Genomic DNA, 20236 nt, shown 5'->3' with positions numbered 1-20236 from the left:
TTCATGTAGTGCCCAAGTTTGAAATCACTGAGGAAAGAGACAGCCTGGGCCATGCTAATGTAACCAAAGGTTTTGAAGCATACATTTGCAATCGGTCTTCCTGGGTAAATGAGACCAAAGACACACTCAGTGATGATATTCAATCCTGGTGACACAAACTTTAAATTTTGTGGTCCCATGAACAACGAACCTAGTTTAAAACGCCAGGAAAACTCTCTAAAATTAAAAATGCTCTATTTTCATCTTATCTTACATTGTTCTTAAATTCCGAAGTAACCATTGAGAAAGCCTTTTAAGCATTACTGTATCTAGTTTTGTCACGAGACATATGAAAAGATGAAGTTTCTAACCCCATGTCAATTCCGAAAGGAATTATTTATCTATATGAAATTGAAATGTGTTTATATCATTTTGTGGGTAAACATCAGAAATAAAATATATCATATATGTACGGAAAAGCTCACGCTTTTAGCATAGTTAGTATTTGAAACAACATTAGAATTCCTATGATGAATTGGCTTGTAGCTCCATCTATACCATCCGTGGTCTTTCATATCCGTAGTATTTGAAACAACATTGCTTATCTATGTCTAACAATAATTTCTCAAATGTTAGACATTTGGGATTGCCCAGTAAAGGTAAAAATGACATGAATGTTCTTTAATCATCTTGATAGGTTAATACAGTAAGAAATTAAGCATCAGGGCAAACTAATTTGAGTGGCAATACCTTCCATAGAAGCAGAATTCTACCTTGCTTTTCATACTCTACAACATTCAACTCAAAATGATTGTCTACAATGGTAGATATGTTGTACCTTTAACCTTGGGCTGTAAACAGGTATGAGGAGAAAGTGGGAAACCTATTGGCATTGTACACATTGAGGCCCCAATATGCTATAGGATTAACAACAAACACTATTAATGCATTACCCACAAAAACATTGACAATGGCAAAGAAGGCTGATATGAGAGGGCTGGATAAGAATGATGTCACAGCAGCCCCTCATGCCCGACCCATGAGATATTTTTGAGCGTTGTGAGCAAGTATCCAGGCGCCAGGTATCACCAGAAACTGCACAATAGTGTAAAAAAGAAAAACTTTTTTCTTGCTCTATTGTCATCAGTCTCATGCATTGTTCTGCATTATAACAAGAGAATAATACACTTTTACATTCAATATGACCATAAAGGGCATGTCCTTCGAGAAGAGGAAGGAGCTGACGACGCCAGAGAATAAAATTAGTTGAGGTGAGACGCATGTTTAACATGTGGAATATGGTGTTAAAGGAAAAATCACCATCATTATTAGCCATAGGGAAGAAAATAAAAGAAGAAAGGGTAAGAAAGGATCGAAATTAGGCTGATACCATGTAAGGATTGTAACAAATGTGTTTTATTGATTTGGAAAGAGTAACCAGCCTACAATATATAGAATATACAGAATACCTATATTATATAATTAAGGAAAGAATATATCAATTATTCAAGACAGAATCAATTATACAAAAACTAAATCAGGTAAACTATAATACCAATGGGTAAGACATTATATCTAGGACCCAGATGTTGTATGCAAAACCGACAACCACACCTCTCCAACTTCATATTCAACTGACAACCCCACAGGAGATCCATTCTCTGATCCCACTCAGCTCTCTTGTTGGTGCACTCCAATATCTCACTATAACTCGTCCTAACTTGTCCTACGCGGTAAATTTGGTTAGTCAGTTTCTTCAAGTTCCAACAAATGATCACTTTCAAACAGTTAAACGCATCCTTCGATATGTCAAGGGCACCATGTCCTATGGCCTATCCTTCACCCGTGGAAAACTACAGTAATGAAGGACATTACCGAAGGCCAAAATCCCTCGGAAAACGCTATAAGCCGTCGGTAAAGACCCATTACCGAGGGCCCGGCGACGGCCAAAAAGCCCTCGGTAAATACCTTGTCGCTAAATATTACCGAGGGCTTTTGGCCCTCGGTAATTACCGAAGGCTTATGACCCTCGGTAAAGCCTTCGGTTTTACCATTTTTAAAGTTGCCAACACTGCAGTTTTATTTGCTACTAATGTGAGAGGGCAATAATTGATCCTCCTGCAAATACTATTTGTGTGCAATTGTGGAGGCTTTTTGGTGGGGCTCCTAATACCATAACTACTGACACTACCTAATAAAAAATTAATAAGTAATTAATTTTATTATAACATTTGTATTGAGAGTCACAACCAAATATATTATTAAACTTTCTAAAAAAGCTTTCAAAATATTATTTAACAGAATGGTATACAATATACAAGTTCAAACAAAAGACCAATTCATAAACATAAAACAAATTAAACTTTGTCACTCATTGTTTAAACCAACTTTATAATTAAATACTGCTCCAGATCTTAGGAAAATCTATCTACAACCCAATATTTTTCTTACTTTTGCATTTTCAAGTGTTTCTTCAACTGCAATTGCAGTTGCATTTGTCCGAAACTTTTTACCATTGTTTTTATCAAACACAAACTGTAACAACAATTGGAAAAGAATAAACCAACAATTCAGAGGTTTTATATCAGAAACTTACCAAAGATAAATACAGAAGCACCAATTATAATAGAGTTCCCAACTCCACCAATATTTTGAGCCAAAATTGCTGCTAACAGTGGTAACTAAGTTAAGGGCAAAATCATCCTTTATTTCCAAAATAAGAACTAAGTTAAGGGCAAAATCATGAGTACACACATCTGTGAGTTTATCCTTGCACTACTGTAAAGTGCAGAAACAAATCAAAACTTCATACAAACATTGCTTATTAATTGAACATTTCATTGCCTAATATTCAACATTGAAAAAGAAACTAAAATTTCAAATAAAAACACTCTTTAATCTTCGAGTTTCAGAATGGAAGAATGCTCGAAACCGCTTCTTTCTTCATTGCCAAATCAACTAGTCTTGCTTACTACTAACTGAACAAAAAACTATGTTCAATCATTGATCACAGAGAAAAATCAGAAGAACCAGTTATTCTCAATCAAGTTAAAAGAGTCCAACTTACGTGTAAATGCAGGAAGATCAGAACTTTTCAACACCCTCAACCTCTTCAGTGTCGACACAAACATGCTGCAAAGCAAACACATTATAGATGGCACCAACAATATTTTCCAGAACCTCACCCCAACAACCAAAAACATCCTTCCTCCCATTGGAACAGGTCTTGGCACCAACATTCTAGATGGGTTTCCTTCGATTCCACATAAAACTCACAAAATTCATAAAAACAGATACCAAACTAAAATCACATCCACCCCCAAAAACACAAGTTTCGGTTCACACCAAATTCGAAGCAATGAATCTGACAGAGACCATACTATAAAGATAAAGGGATTAAAACAGGGGATAGAGAGCAAGACTAGGAGAGGATATGGCTTACTTGAGATCGGAGACAGATTATCCTCATCGGAGATCGGAAACGGTCATAGCAAGCCCTGACGGAAGGGATGCGCAGCTCGTGAGAATAAGGAAGAACTAAGAAGAAACCCTTGAATATCGAACATACCCGAAACACCTACCTCCTCACGCAGCGACAACGGTCTCGTCACGCACCCTTTCGATTGGCGATGTCACGATACTCCAAACCCTACTCAGGCCGCCATAGCACCCTCCTCAAGCCGCCACACCACCAGCACGAAACCCCTTCCAGCGTCAATGTAAACACTCACCTCAACCACCATCTTTCTCAGGGTCAATTTCCTTCCACGATAGGTGAATGAGAACACAACTCATGGCCACCGTTGAAGGACAAAGGGAGATTACGGGGGTGGAGGGGTTTTTGGAGAGAAGCTTCCACACACTAAATTTGGGAGAATGGGAGACTGAAATCCCAAATTCTAATTTCAACTAATTGAACTCTATACCGAAGGACGTATTCCTTCGGTACTGTCACTTGCCATTACCGACGGGCTCAAGCCTTCGCTAATCAATCCCTACCGAAGGACTAAAAAGCCTTCGGTAATTCTCCGTAAAAAAAACGGGCTTTTCCTATAGTGTTCCCTTAATGTTCTTTGATACTCGGATGCTGATTGGGCTCGATGTATTGAGACTAGGCGATCTACCTATGGTTATTCCATCTTCTTAGGCGGTAATCTCGTCTCATGGAGTGCTAAGAAACAATCAACCGTAGCTCGATCAAGTTATGAATCAGACTATAGAGTCATGGCTAATGCAACACTTGAACTAATATGGATTACTCATCTACATGATCTGCATATGTCCTATCAAGTGCCAACTCTTCTTTGTGAAAAGAAGAGTGTTATATTCCTCTCCCAAGGTGACTCACAAACGCGCTAAACATGTTGATATTAATTATCACTTTGTTGGAGAGCTTGTTCTATCTAACAAACTCATCACTCTTTTCATTCCTTCTGATCTCCAGCTAGCAAACATATTCACTAAAAGTCTGCCTCGACCATTATTCCAGTTCTTCACGTTGGACCAAATCCCACGTTTTGCTTAAGGGATGATAGGAAATAATATATTTGATTATAGTTTACCTTATTTAGTTTCTGCATAATTGATTTTGTCTTAAATAATTGACATATTTATCACAATCCTTACAAAATATATATATATATATATATATATATATATATATATATATATATTTACATATACTAAAATCATTACAAATTAAAACTATGATGGTGAAATATTTATTGAGAGAATAAAAACGAAATTTTAAAAAATTAAGGTACTAAAACATCATGTTCGTATGTGAAGATCAAATTCAATTTATCTCTAATGATTTGGTGCATGTTCACCTAAAGGAGATACTGATGCGTTTAATAGTTACTGATTGACCTCTAAAATCACTTTATATTTGTAATGTATTAGGATATATTTTTCTTCTTTCTCACTTCATTGTTATGATTATGTGTAATTATCAACATATTATTTTTCTTTGTAAATTTAGTCATTAATATACCAACCGACATACATACTTAACTATTCTCTCTATAATAACCAGCAAAACATGGATTTGCATATTTTAATATTTGAAAAAATAATTTGATTAGTTATTAAATAATACAATTAAAATGTTATAAAAATTAAAATTATTTTAAATATGTTCTAATTTGAATTTTTTATTTATTTGATGAAATCTTTTAAAAAAGAAATTGAGTCCAACGATTACAATAAAATTAACCGTTATATGACGTATATGATTAGTTATGCCTAAAGATATTTAAAAAAAATCCTAATTATATATTGTTATAAATATGATTAAAGATTATAAAATAAGCAAATCTTTCAAATATATTTTAATTTATATTTTTTATTTGATGTAAAAGATATTAAAAATTAAAATGAAATCCTTACAAGAAAATCGTTGGTTATGTGATTTTTATGTGTAGATAAAATAATTATAGTGTAATTTTGTAAAACAAATAATTGTACACACTAAGATAATTTTCATAAAGGATTGTAATAGATAACACCATCAATGTTATAACTAATATTTCATCTCTATTTTTTTATCACCTAAGGGTTTTTCTTTTTTTGTTGTTGTAATTCTAATATAATAATTCAATATTCATTTGAATACACTGCTGAATACTATTAAAATAAATATTAAACTCAATTTTATGAAATTGGTAATTAATTTCATATTACTAACACAAAAAAATGGGTCAGTTATATTTGACTTTGTTATTGCTTCCTACACCCAATCAAAATTTTCAGAAATTTTCATAAAAAGCTTTCCACATATTTCGGAAAAAAAAAGTCCATAATTGTTTGTGTACTTCAAAAAATAATAACAAAATGATACATATTTATATTTATTTGACATACATTACAAAAATAAATAAAGCAGTTATAAAATATTAAATTTATATTTAAAAAAAATAAAAAGTAAAAATAGATAATATTAAATGAATATAAACCTGAAATATTATTTTTCTTTTCCCAAAGAATGGGGTGCTGGAAGAAATCTGATTGATAGCCTTTGAACCTTTGAATATTTAGGTAACAGTAAGTTCAAATTGATAAGCAGCCTAGCACTATCAGTCCTATGAGTTGATTAGGGTTTATGTGGCCCATAGCCATTAACATCTCTTATACTTCGTTAGTCTTTCTATATTGCTTGCTGGAAAATTATACTTCAACAACCTTCTTCTCATTATAATTCACTCTAATAATATATTAATATTTAAATTTTAAAAAATATGTAACTAAACTGTTAATACTTTGATTATCGAGTGGTAATTTTTTTTTCTGCCAAATTGTATGTTAAATCTTGGACCACCAGATTACTTTTTAATTTTTTCAAATTTTAAATTTTTCGTCTTTCAAATTTTTCTTTATTTTAAATATTGTTTTCTCTTTCAATAGGACTCTTTTTTATTTTCTTTTTATTTAATAAAAATTAATAAATCGTTTACTTTAAATTGTTCGTGGATAATAATTTTGGTCGGTTTATAGTGTAAAAAAGTGTATATACTGACACAAAACTATTAAAATAATTGAGAAGATATAAAATATGAATTGATTGAAAAATAATAGTCGAGAATAATTTTGATTGAGTTACCGGAAAAGTGAGACTGGGCCACCACATATGGGCTGGTTCAACTACGTATTTCCTCAGTATCTCCGCCCACCCGTATCCTAGCACCTACACACACTCATGAGAATGCATAATGAGAATGTAAAGAGTGTCTGTATTCGAGGACAGAGAAACCTCCTAATGAGAAAGAAAGGTTGATAAAATAATTTTTACCGACTGTCCCAAACAGAATTTACAATTTCTATATATATAATCATCCCTTCTAACAATAATTCCTAATGGGAAGTTCTAGAATTTGCTAACTCATTACTCCTAATGAAAAAATCATACTTATGACTCTTACTGCTAATTGCTTGAATGGGTTCTACAACAATACCCTATCCATGAAATTCAACCTTGTCCTCAAGGTTGTACAAGAATTTTAACTCATCCCAAAATTCCCAAAAGATGATCAACCACAACTGGGGAAAGACTGACATGTGGCTTTAGACGGGAGCCCCAATGCCCGACAAGGCATTCAAATGAAACTGGGTCGGATCCGTGGTAATGGGTACTGCAAGATTTGGCGATTTGGGTTCGATCATTGAAGCATGCAAAGGATAATCGCCTGAGTCATCATCCTCCTTAGCAACCAACAACATGTAGCCTGAGTCATCATCCTCCTTACGAGAGAATTTTTTGTCGCAATTGAAACACAACCCACGGTCACGTCGATCAACCACTTCTGTCTCTGTTAATTGTTTAAAGTGTGTATGCGAAGGAGGAGCAGGTAGGAGAGGCGGCAACTGTTGCGGAAGAACAGGAGGAACCAGATGTGGAGTGGATGGAAAGGTCACCGACGACAATTGTCCCTGAAGATCACCATACGACTGAACTAAATCAGCCAGATCAAAGAACTTTTCCTCATGAAGACGAGCTAACCCAGAGGCTTGAGAAAGCGTTTGAGACTATTGTGAAAGCACCTCACGGCGGATTTCGGGTTTTAAACCAGAAATAAAACAACTCAAAAGAAATTGGGGTTGCAACCCAACAATTCGATTAGCAACAATCTCGAACTCACTCAGATAAACAACAACGGAGGAAGTTTGAGTTAAATTGAAAAGCTTACCTCGAGGATCATCAAAAGCGGTGGGCGTGAAACGGGTCTCTAAAGCTTGTAGTAATTGTGGCCATGAATGAATCTGTCCATTGCGGTACATCCACTGAAACCACGCCAGAGTAGGACCGTCGAGGTAGAATGACGCGACGGTGATCCGTTCTTCCTCGGGTGTGGAATGATAGTCAAAGAATTGAGAGATCTTGAAGATCCAACCATGGGGGTCAGAACCATCAAAAACGGGAAACATCCAGCTTGAGAAAATGTCGATGGGTAACAGGTGAAGAAAATGGGAGAGGAGAAGGAGGTGGAGAAGGGGGATGGTTTTCTAGGGCTGAGAGGCAGAGATTTAGGTCATCCATCTTGGCGATGACAAGAGACATATTATGGAGCATCTCATCCATTTTTTCTGACTGAGTCTTGCGAACGGATTCCGCCATTGTGGGAAGAAACGAGAGCACCAAATGATGGGAATACAAAATGGGAATGCAAAGAGTCTCTGTATTCGAGGATAAAATACTTTTTACTGACTGTCCCAAACAGAATATACAATTCCTGTATATATAACCATCCCTTCTAACAATAATTCCTAATGGGAGGTTCTAAAATTTGCTGACTCATTACTCCTAGTGAATAAAATCATACTTATGACTCTAACTGCTAATTGCTTGAATGGGTTCTGCAACACACACGCATATTATCATGCTGCTGAGTCAGCGAGTGAGTGAGTGAACGAGTGGTCATAATTCACATCTCTAACCTGTGTAGTAACGACCAGAAGCTAACAGGCGAAAAAGGAGATGTTGCGTCCGTAAAAGCCTTTGATAATGTTAACGATGGCAACCGCGTATGGAGACCCGGACCCGAAAGCTCTTCCGGCGTTGGCGAACATGGTAATGAGCACGTGCTCCTTCACGTCAAACGGACCCGGGTTGAAGGAGAAGGTCCTGGACCCGAACCCGCGGATTGTGAACTTTGTCTTGGGTAGAACTGCTGCCATGAAATGTGCGACGGGGAGGACAGCGACCTGAACGGTGATCTGAGCTATGATAATAGGCTCGATGCGGTAGGCTAAGAACTGGTTGGTGAAAGAGACGATGGAGCAGGAGAGGAGACCCAGGAACCACATACGGAAGGTCCATATCGGTTGGGTCGGGTCGTCAGTGTTGGGTACCGTGAGACGAACCTCTTCAACGGAAGACACCTCGCCCTCCTCCGCTTCACTAGTAGTGGTTGGGTTCTCTGTGTCGAACCACATGCTGTGGTTAGGTTTCGAAAAGTTTGAAAGTTCGGTTAGATTTGGAAATTGTAATAAGGAAAGAGTTCGAGTTTTTCATCGGCATGAAAAAAATCGCATATTAGTCTTCCAAGTCTCTCACAAGATCTTTCCATGCATACGTTTCTGGGAAGAGTGAGTTGTCTTTACGATGTAAGCGAAAAGGAAAAAGTTTAACTTTTTTTTTTTATGATTCATTTCAAATATTTTTCTTAAAATAAATTGGGTTAAATATGTTTTTAGTCCCTATACTTTGGAGCGATTTTGGTTTTAGTCCCTCTTTCAAACTAAGGTACAATTTAGTCCTTCAACTTTAGAAAACTCTGGTTTTAGTCATTTTTACCAAATTTTTTTAACTTTATTTGTTGTTTCAAACGCGTTTCTCAGTTAACATTGAAGCAAAAATGTGTCAAACAGTTTAAACAATTCAAATGCTATAATGAAACGTGCTTAAAACAGTAAATAAAGTTAAAAAAATTTGGTAAAAAGGACTAAAACTAGAGTTTTCTAAAGTTGAAGAACTAAATTGTACCTTAATTTGAAAGAAGAACTAAAACCAAAATCGCCCTAAAGTATAAGGACTAAAAACATATTTAACCCAAATAAATTTAAAGAGACGAATGAAATAACAATACGTATTCTATTATAAAAAATTATTAAAAAGTATCAAAAGAAAAAGATGGATTTCAAAGAATAGTTTTAAACGTCTCTAAAAATTTAATTATTATCTTTTTATTCAATATTAGAATGCAATTTTAATAAATTAATCTCCACTCCACCATATAATTAAACTATATTAGGAATGCAAGTTCTTATTTTACGTCTTTTAAAAATCAGTGCTACAGATTTCTTAAATGAATTATTTTAGACATTTAAAAATATTTAAACCTTAAAAAAATATTATAATTTGTTGGATCTTGATATATTAAATTTATTTATATAATTAAATATTTTAGAAAATATAGAATTGAAAAATAATAAATCAATTAAAATATTTAATGATATATATATATATATATATATATATATATATTATGGAATAATTTTAAAAATTTCAAAAAACTAAAACCCATAAAAAATTATTTATGATTAATAATGTCTCAGTTGATTTTATTATCAATTGAACAATAAATATTAAATGAAATTAATTATGATAAGTTAATATATAATCTTGTATCAAAAAACTTGAAAAATAAATTTCAAATAAAATTATAATACATTTTAGTATAAGTTATTATACTAATAAATAAAATAGTCTTATTGTTAAGATCATTTTAGGTTTTCCAGACTTTTGAGATGTTAATTTGTTGTGTAAATTAACTGTTCAATTTCCTTTTCGGTAAATATTGTTTTTTTTCTTTAATTTACCATGTGTTTGGAAAAACAAAACGAAGAAGTCGCATTATACAGCGTAATTTTACTTTGATTTCTTTTTTCATTTATTACATTTTTTTTTAATTCGTGCTTATCGATACATTTTTATAATTATATATATATATATATATATATATATATATATATATATATATATATATATATATATGAGTTGGGATTAGTACCCTAATTTATTAATTATGATTTTTTTTTAATGTTTGTACTTTTTGTTTAATTTTCAAGTTTGCAAATAATTTTTCTAGAAATCACTTTTTATGTTTAGGTGTGGTTATTTTATTGGGTGTAATTTTTTGAATTTGGTTTACTAGATTAAAAAACAGTTGAGATAAGAGTTTATAAAAGTTTCTAATGTGATAAGATTGATAAATTAAAAAATATTTTAATTGTTAAAATTAAAAAAATATTATTATTTTACCATTAATCATAAAAGAAAATTAAAATAAAATATAATAAGTATAAAACGAGTTATTATTTAAATAGAAAAGATTTAAAATGATAAAATTATATTGAAAAAAAACATTACGGATAAAAGTAAGTTCAAATAAATTGTGGTTTGGTGGTTAAAACCAGAAAAGATAAATAAATAAGAAAATGAATAAAAATTGATAGATCTCATACTTTGAGTAAGAGAAGATGTGATAGAAGATAAGTCTAAGTGTAGCATCCTATTTTAGTAGAATAAAATTATTAAAATAAAATATTATATAGATGATAATTTACCAGAAAACTACAAACTACTAGAGCAGAAGATTCTATCCTTAAAGAGTAAAACTTTCTATCTGGTTGCTTCTCTCACAACAAATCAATGGATCATAATTTATTAAGGTTTAATCATTTCGAAGATTTCTATTTGTGCAGAATAATCTCAAATAGGTCCTCGTATTTTTTTATTCCAATTAGGTCTATTTTTTGTAAAATTGATTCAATTTTGACTTTGTAGTTAAATTTAGTGGACGACGTTAAAATTTGTGTGTCTTGGCTTGTTGACTGTGCAATTTTTAATGACATGCCACAATATGGTGGAATTTATTTTATTTTAAATTTTAAATAAATCCATGTTACCTCTCTCACTCTCTATGGTGCCATGGAATCTAGTAGTCCCAAAGTTTTTCTCTCTCTTCCTCCTCCGCTTTTCCAGTCGTCAGATAATTTCTCCGTCGAACTCACAGTGGTCGGATAAAATAAAATAAAAAAGAAAAAGAGAAAGACGAAGATGGATAAGATTGTGGGTGTGTGTAAGTGTTGGAAGGGGACAAAGATGGAAGGGTTTGCTAGGCATGGCTGAACATTGACTCAGTCCTAATCCACCCTTAACCTCACCTCCTTGTCCCTCTTTGGCATACTCTACGATAACCTCTCCCACCTCCCTTTCCTCTCCTACCTTTCCCTTGTCGACAACCAGTTCTTCAACCCAATCCCTGCCTCCTTCTCTGCACTCTCTGCCCTCCGCCATCTCAACCTCTCCAACAACGCCTTCAACGCCACCTTCCCTTCCAACCTCGCCCGCCTCGCCAATCTCCAACAACAACATGACCGGTCTCCTCCCCCTCGCCCTGTGTTTAATCGCTGTCGTAGAGCGTAGAGTGTCTCATGTATGTCCTGTGAAGGTGGAGATTCGCACTGAAAACAAAATTGGACTTCTCTCAAAGGTGAAGCGTGTGATTTGTGAGAATGGACTATAAATAGAAAAGGTGGAAATAGGAGTAGAGGGTGAGACAACAATAGGATCATTCTATCTTTCTATCTTACAAATTGTCAGGCGAAGACATAAACCCTGATATATAAGAGCTGGTGAGAATATAGACTAGTGGTTCCGTTATTGCAAATTACATCTCACCTTATAGAGTCCCTAAACCTATGTTATCATGCAATAGAAGTAGCATGCATGAAAACAAGAGTAGTTCACAGGTGGAGTGCCTCACCTAAAACTTTCTCTTGGAAGCATGCTATGGTCTTAGCTCGAGTGCCTCACCAATAATTTCTGCCCCCTTAAATAACTAGTGTACATATTTTTCTCTTCAGATGATCTATAATTGCAAATCATTGTAAGTATGTTGGTTTTCCTTATTTTGACAGGACTTACAAAGAATTGAATGAAGGATAGTGAAGTAGGAAGGAGATGGACTCAAAAAAGGATGAAAAAAGGTGCAAATGAAGAATCGCAGCCACCGCTCAGCGCTGAGCGTCAGCTTTGCTGAAAAAAAGCCTCTGTCAAACACTTAAGCGCCAACGTTGAGGGGAGAAGATAGAGTCGCGCCTACCGCTGAACGCTAGCCTCTCCAATGACAGCAGTGCTAAACGCCTAGGTGTGAACGTTGAGTGTCCCACTTGAGTGTCACACCTACTGCTGAGCAGTGAACCTAGCGCTGAGCATTGTACTTTGGACTTGGGCCTATTTTATGTAATTTTTCATAGTTTATAAATAGATCAGTGTGACCCTTAGAGATGATCTTTTGGCAGAAGAACACACAGAAACACCCTTTCTCACCCCTTGGAGGCAGATTTTGATGCGAAAGCTCCAACCTACAATTCTAGGGTTTATCTTTCCATTATTTTCATTCTTTTCATCTAGTTCACCATGACAATGGTGAACTAAACCCCTTTGTTGTTGGAAAAAACGATGTAATCCTTTGAAACTCTCATATATCAAATTGTTCTTCATTCACATGCTTGATTTCATTATTCGTTAGAGTATTTCCTCCGTTGTAATTCATGCTTTGAGATAAGACATTGTTCAATTGCATGCTCTTTGATTATCTGTATGGACACATATGGGTAGTCTAGATCTGGGGAGATCTCTTGGGAGCAATATTACCTAGACATAGGAATAAGAGGCCCAATTGTTTTAAGCTTCTGCACTAGTTAAAATAAAGCACAAATAATTACTAGGGAGACTAGACATAGTAAACTAGTAATTAGGAGTAGGCTCTCTTCACCAAGACATTGGGATTAGGGTAATTTAGAAAGTTGCATTAACAATAATGAAAGATTAGAATTATTAAAGATATATGAGAGTGGATTAGGAGGATTCGTAAACCCCAACAACATCATTCACCCATATTACATTCAAAACTGTCAATTGATCAACCATTTTGCATGCATATTTCAATTTTCTTTATTTTCATATAAAAACCCTAATTTTCGATTCATCAAGTCTTAAGAAATCAAATCACATGAAAGTTTAGGCCTAAGAGTCCTTTGGGAGATGATACTCGGTCTTACTGTTTTATTACTACTTGATACGATCTGGTACACTTGTCAAACCCTTAACAGGTGCCAAAGTGTTTCGGTATTCGGGAGCCGAGATGTATACTTGCACACTCTAAATTCCTTGTATCAAATTTCCTCCAAGTCTTTTTCTAAGTTAATACATTTTAGTAAAGTGTACCAAGTTTTAGCTTACAAAAAAATCTCCATTAAAAAAAACATACTTTATATCCAAGGGTATTTTAATAATTTTAAAATTTAATTTAAGAAAAAAAATAAATGATAGTTATTTATCATCCATGACTTTATAGTTGCATTAGTTGTTTTTTAAAATAAAAAAAAATAAAAGGTAATCATCCATGACTTTAGGAATATTTTTAATTATAATATTTTTAGGAATATATAATTTTTAGAAATATATAATTTTTAGAAATGAATGTGATTTCATAAAAGAAATAATACTTTTTATTATATTACATATAACATTCGTGTAGTAGATGATTTAATGTAAAACCTTGTTAAAATGTGGGATTTTAGAAGTGATTAATACAATATTTTTAGAAGTGCACTTTGAGAAAACCTTAGGAGAAGGTTTGGCTTACAAGTACATGCTTTTAATATCATAACACCAAATACAATATACACTGTTTAGCCTTTTCATTTGTTTCCATTTAGATAGTAAAGAGAAAAAAACATGCATCCAGTAACAAGCATATAGAAAAACTTTTTCATTTATATTTAAATAAGGTTACAAAGAGCTTATTAAGGGAAAAGACTAAATTACACAAAATAAAAGCTAGTTTACTGTGATTGTAAAATAAAATTAAAAGATAAAAATACCTATTTCATTTATGCATTATTTATTAGGAGATGATTGAGAAGCTAATAATGAGTCTTTCTTTCTTTTGATTGGACAATTTCATGAGTCATGATCGGTTTCACCACAATTAGGATAATGACAACATTGAGACTTCTTTGCAGCTTCAACTCCTCCTTTAGGCCTTGATCCTCCTTGTCGACCTTTGGTTTTAGAAGTGATAGGATTTTCAACATCACACTCATCAACATTTAAAACACTTAGATCAATTGAATTTTCTTGAACTACATGCATACTTTTTAAATAGTGAATGACTTTCTTTAACTCTTTAGTAGCTACTTCAACTTATTATTAGAGTTGATTATGTGTCTTGATTGTGGGACCAATGAGCTTTCTTTTCTCCATCGAGAAGGAAGATATTCTTTTGGAATGCTAAACGATTTTATTATAAATAGTTTTGTTATAAACGAGTTTCATTATTTTAAAATGTACCATCTCTCTAGAAACCACTTTTCTAGAGTTCTCTACCTTCTGTCTAAGAGTTCTAACTCTCGAGTAAGTAACGTACCTAATCAACCACGACAACAAGGTTTACATTTCTACCCGATCAGTTTCTCCAATAGAGTAAGTAAGTTTTGACTCCTTTTTCCTCTTCCTTTCACAATATGTTTTAAAGGAATTTAATATTGTTACATGTGCAATCAAGTATCTCCTACTCGTTCTTGGTTCACCTAGAGTTATAAGGACTCTGTCTGTTTGTAATTTGGTGTTTCGTAGGTTCATCTAGGTATTCCATGCGGTTCAAGTAATCGGCGAAGCGTTTTTAGAGTTGAGTACTTTCTTTGAGAGGTAAGGGAAGCTAGAATTCTTGCTTTAGTATATTTATGTTAATAATTTGGTATTTCTATGAATAATTGTTGATTTTGAAGAAATTACTTTGATTGAGTGTTTTATTAGTTATTGATTGTCAATTTGGACGGTATGATGTTGAGTGGAACTAAAATTGCGTGATCTTGATGTTTTATACTGTTATTAAGGTGTTTGAAGAAGTTTTTTTGTTATTAGAAACTAAATTAAAAGTGGGTGTGATGAGAAATGGTTACATGTTTAGTTTTAAGTCTAAAAAGGAAAGGTTTGCATGAGTGAGTTTGAGAAATAGAGGCTTTTGAGAGTGAGCCATTGTTTAGGTAATGTCAAGAGGTAGATTGGGACTTGTTGGATGTATATTGAGCATTGAAATTTGAGTTATAGTGAATTTGAAGTTTATAGTTGAAGTTTAGTAGTGTTTTGAAGGAAAAAAAAATGGGATTTTAGGTAGTGAAATTATAAAAGAAGGACGGTAAATTGGTTTGAGGCATTTGAGGCCTATTATAAGATCTTTTGTAACTTGTCTAAGCATTGAAATGGAAGAAATTTGATGTAACAGTGTTTGGTGGTTGATAAGTAGAGTCTAACTTGGTTTAAAATTGGTTTTTGGGGGTTTGGACTAGTGGAAATTTAAATTGTGTTTAAATGGTCATTTTGAAGGATGTTAGTAAATCATTTGGGACTTGTTGGAGTCCCTAAGTTGCTTAAAAATAAGCTACAAATGGTAGAATCCAATTTGGGTCTATAAAGTGAGGTTTTAGTTAATTTTGGATTGAAATATTGTGATCAATCACTTAAAAATGAGTTTATATTGGTTTATATACATTTGTTTAGGTCCATTTGAGTGTATAATACAACCTAGGAGTGTTAGAAGTTGGGAAAAGTGCATAAAATTGGTCAGCAGTGGTTGAGATGTGCAAATTCTACAGTTTTGGTGTTGTAGAATTTTGCAGTCTCGCTGAGTGAACAAACTTGGTGCGTTGAACGAATGGGCTTTCCCTAAGCGAACAGACTTAGTATGTTGAGCGAGAGAAGAGTGAGTAGAACCCATTGTTTCTGTTTTCGCACAAGGAGTTTGGTGCACTGAGCGACCAGTCCAGAACCAATTTTTTTTTCTTTTATCCTTGTTTTTTTGATAACCTTGAGCTATGTTTTGATTTTTAGAATGGTGTAGAAGTATCTATGTGAGGTTCAAGTATGTTTAGAATGAATGCAGGGAGCTCAGTCTTGAGGGTTATCCTGAAACTCCATTGGTCTTTCATTCTCACGTAAAGAGGATTGATCCATGTTGTGAGGAGTAGGAGGAGGTCTTAGTCTTGGGAGCTTCCAATATGCTCCAAGGCCCGAAACTTACTAACCTTGTGAGTGTGATATGGTGAAACCCGATGGCAATGGCTTTGCAAAGCAGTTGAGGTCACCACAAGTGCATAACCCGTCATAGGTCGATAATCATTCTAAGTCCAGACAATCGGTCTAGGTCTTTGCATGTTAAGATGTTTGGATTGGATTAAAGTACATATGATTCTTATATAAAATGCTTTAAACTTACGATATATTGTTTTGTATCTAGCTTACCCTTGTTTTTCTATTGTTTGTCTTTGTATGTTGTTTCTCTTTTCTGATGATCACCTAATGATGTGAACTTAAGGATTCACCTTTTCAGTTGTTCCAAATAGAGGTGAGGGAAAAGCAGATGAGTTGTTAGATAGATCTACAGAAGTAAATCTCTTTTTTGAAGGATGTTTGTTTTACCTAGTTGTTCTTTTAGTATCGGTTAAATGCCTTTTTTGGTCCTAATTTTGGTTGGGAAAATTCGAAATGGTTCCCATGTTTTTTTTGTGTGTTCAATTAGGTCCTAAAGAACGTAATTGGTGTTCAATTTAGTTCTTTTCACTAACTCCATTTAAATAGTTAATGACGAGCTGTCCAAATGTGCAACTCCATTGTGAAGTGTCATTTATTGGCTGACTTGGAGTCCTTTGTGGCATTGTCAGTTGGAATTAGGATTTTTGAAATAGTATTTCTGTTATTACCCTTGGTGAGGTGAAAAGAGAGTGGATTCTCAAATTAGGGTTTTTATTTATGTTCTGTGAAAGTTATAGTGACGTTGGAGGTTAAGCAATCATCTTCCCAATCTTCTTCCCAACCTTGTTGGTTAATGAGCCATGTCTGCTTCCCATTCTTCTTTATTTCTCCCAACAAGTTAAAGTTTTTACTAACCCAAGTTCGTGAACAATGTCCAAGTTTCCTCTTTTTCCTTGTTGGTTCTCTTCAATTGTAAAGTTAGAGTTGTTGATGCTGTGATTGAAACCGTTGACAGAGTTTTGATGAAAAGGGTGTGTGAATGTGATTATGGTCACTTTGTATGAAAGTTTTTGGAGTCTTTGGGATTATAATTGCGGTGGCGGCCTGAGGGTTTAGGTGTGGCGACACTAGGGTTAGGTGGCTAGAAAGAAAGTAGGGTTTCGATTTTTGGTTGGGCTAAAGGTTGAAGAAAATGGTGATATGGCTCTTTGTTTTGTAATGAATGAAAGTTGTTCAATCTAGTCCCTATTTATGTTAATTATTCCCAAATGTGGTCCCTATGATGATGATTGATCTAGTCCACATTAGAGCATAAATGACAATTCATTCTCTAATTGCACATTTGGATATCTCGCTGTCAACGATTTAAATGAAGTTTATAAAAATAACTAAATTGAAAATCAATTACGTTCTTTAGGACCAAATTGAACACACAAAAAACATAAGGACCATTTCGAATTTTTCCAACCAAAACTGGGACCAAAAAAGACATTTAACCTTTAGTATCTATGTAACATTTCATTTTGGTGGTTTTATACTATTAAAATGAGATGTTACAACATTACAAAACTTCGTATATTCAAAAATAATAATCCAACCAAAAATCTCAACTCACGTTAGTGATCTTCGTTTTTGTAAAGTTTCAACTAAAAAACGTAAGAAAATAAATTAAATGGGAGAAGAAAGAAAACACACTCGGATTTAACACACCGATTTAACAGTGTTGGATGTAGGTGCTCAAAACAAGAAGGAAAAGAAACACGAAAAGAAGTGTCAAAGAAAGTGGAAAACAATTTTTGTAAGGACCAACCACTAAACACAAGTGTAAAATTTTAGTCTTCAGTTTTAAAAGTTAATTAAGTTCATTTTTAAGGACTTGTTCATTTTTAAAATTAACGAAAAATTTTAAGGACTTGTTCTCACCTAACGGAAGTCGAACATATATACACTTTGATTTTTATTAGAATTGAAGCTAAACATTATCAGTAATTTTAAAAATTACATTACGATATGATAGGTTTGGATTTTCTTAAAACCAAGACAAATTGGCAAACTTAAGACTGTGTTCACTTGAGAGTGATACACTGTTCACGTGTTATTGCGAGCGATGAATACAAGATAAAATCGTGTTCATTTCAGCTTATTAGCGAGCGAGTGATTGAAGGGAATTGCGGGATAGTACCTTTTTCTATCACCTGCACTTCTGTGAAGATTAACAGGTAATTAACACGAATTTCCTTTGTTGTCCTTACTGCAAAGCTGAGAAAAAGTTAAAACCATGCAGGGTATTTGAATCTAGCCTGGGTATTCAGCGTGCTTAATAAACACTGTTGTCGATTGCATAGTGCCTTGCCATGGTTGTTAAATTTTTGCAGGTTGGAGCTTGGAGAGGTACCCATTTAATGATGAAGAGGAATGGAGAATGGTCTGTGCTGATCGTGGATAATGAAGATGCGTTGATCATGGGGAACTTCAGCTTCAATGTGGAAGCATGTTAGCTGCAACGTGAGAGGAATGGTGGTGTATCCGGTTACACTTCATTTTACTCGGATACTCTACAACGTTAGTGGAAAGGTAGCTTGTGTATCCGGTTACGGTTCGTGGTATTCGGTTACAGTATTTTTTTTTTCAATTTTTGATTGATTATTAATATCTTATAACAGTTACATTTTTACCATGTTTATTTACATTTTAATTTCTTACAATTAAAAACGATAATTTAATTATTATGTAGCAGGTTTTAATAATTTTTTTTTATAAAACCTCCCACATAAATGAAAGAATACCACTAACACCCTGTTCTAAAAAATTTCTAATGAATGTGTTATACTTTACCAATGTTTATTGGTTTCCGAAAGGGATAGTGCATTATTTGATTAAACAAGAGGACGACTTTGGGCAAAAAGAAATAGATTATAAATAATTTTAGCCATTTTTAATATACAAAAGGAAGGATACTTTAGAACACTATTCAATATATTATTTTGAATACATTCTAATTTAATTAAATTTTTATAATTCTTTTTAATAATTATTCCAAATTTTTAACTCTTAATAAACATTTTTACAATTAAATATAACATTAACAAATATAATTTTATATTAGTTTAATACTTAGGAGCATTTTGGTAATCTTCAATTTCTACCAATTAAATAAATTTTTTAAAACTTTCACATCAATCAAATCCTACACTAATTCTCACAAACTTCACCCCCAAATTCACTCTCAATTACCTTCAAATTCACTCAAATAAACACAAAAAAAATCACCATCAAATCACCTCAAATCTACTCAATCACTCTCCCCCAATTATCCTCAAGTAAACACACCCTAAATGAACTTTTGCACTAATTTCTTTCCCTAGATGTTGAAATAAATTATCATTAAAATAAAAAAATATAATTTAAAATTTTAAAGTTTAAAAATAGTTCAATTCAAAATTATGTCCTTTTACTATATATAGTTATGATAAAATAATTATTAATTAATTACCCGTATTTTATTTTTATTTAAATTTTATCTTTACCATTATTTTTTTTCATGTATACTACCGAAGTAACTTTAGTTTGAGAGAAATATTTTGTCGAATACTTGCTAACCTGTATAATTATTCACGTCACGTTAAGAAAAAACATTACGTCTTAAAAAACCTGCAGTATCCAAAAGATCAATTTATTTTCTATTAAGTTTTCAAATTTTTTTAAATGGTTTATTTAAAA

The 20236-nt window shown here is 33.3% G+C and overlaps 1 pseudogene; it reads right to left on the bottom strand.

Moving 5' to 3' along the window:
• Window positions 1-693: 693 nt before the first annotated feature.
• On the bottom strand, window positions 694-11851 carry LOC106776773 (annotated as a pseudogene).
• Window positions 11852-20236: the final 8385 nt, after the last annotated feature.

This window comes from Vigna radiata, chromosome 11 (assembly GCF_000741045.1).
Source record: "Vigna radiata var. radiata cultivar VC1973A chromosome 11, Vradiata_ver6, whole genome shotgun sequence".
Lineage (NCBI taxonomy): Eukaryota > Viridiplantae > Streptophyta > Magnoliopsida > Fabales > Fabaceae > Vigna > Vigna radiata.
This window is presented reverse-complemented; position numbering and strand designations above follow the sequence as displayed.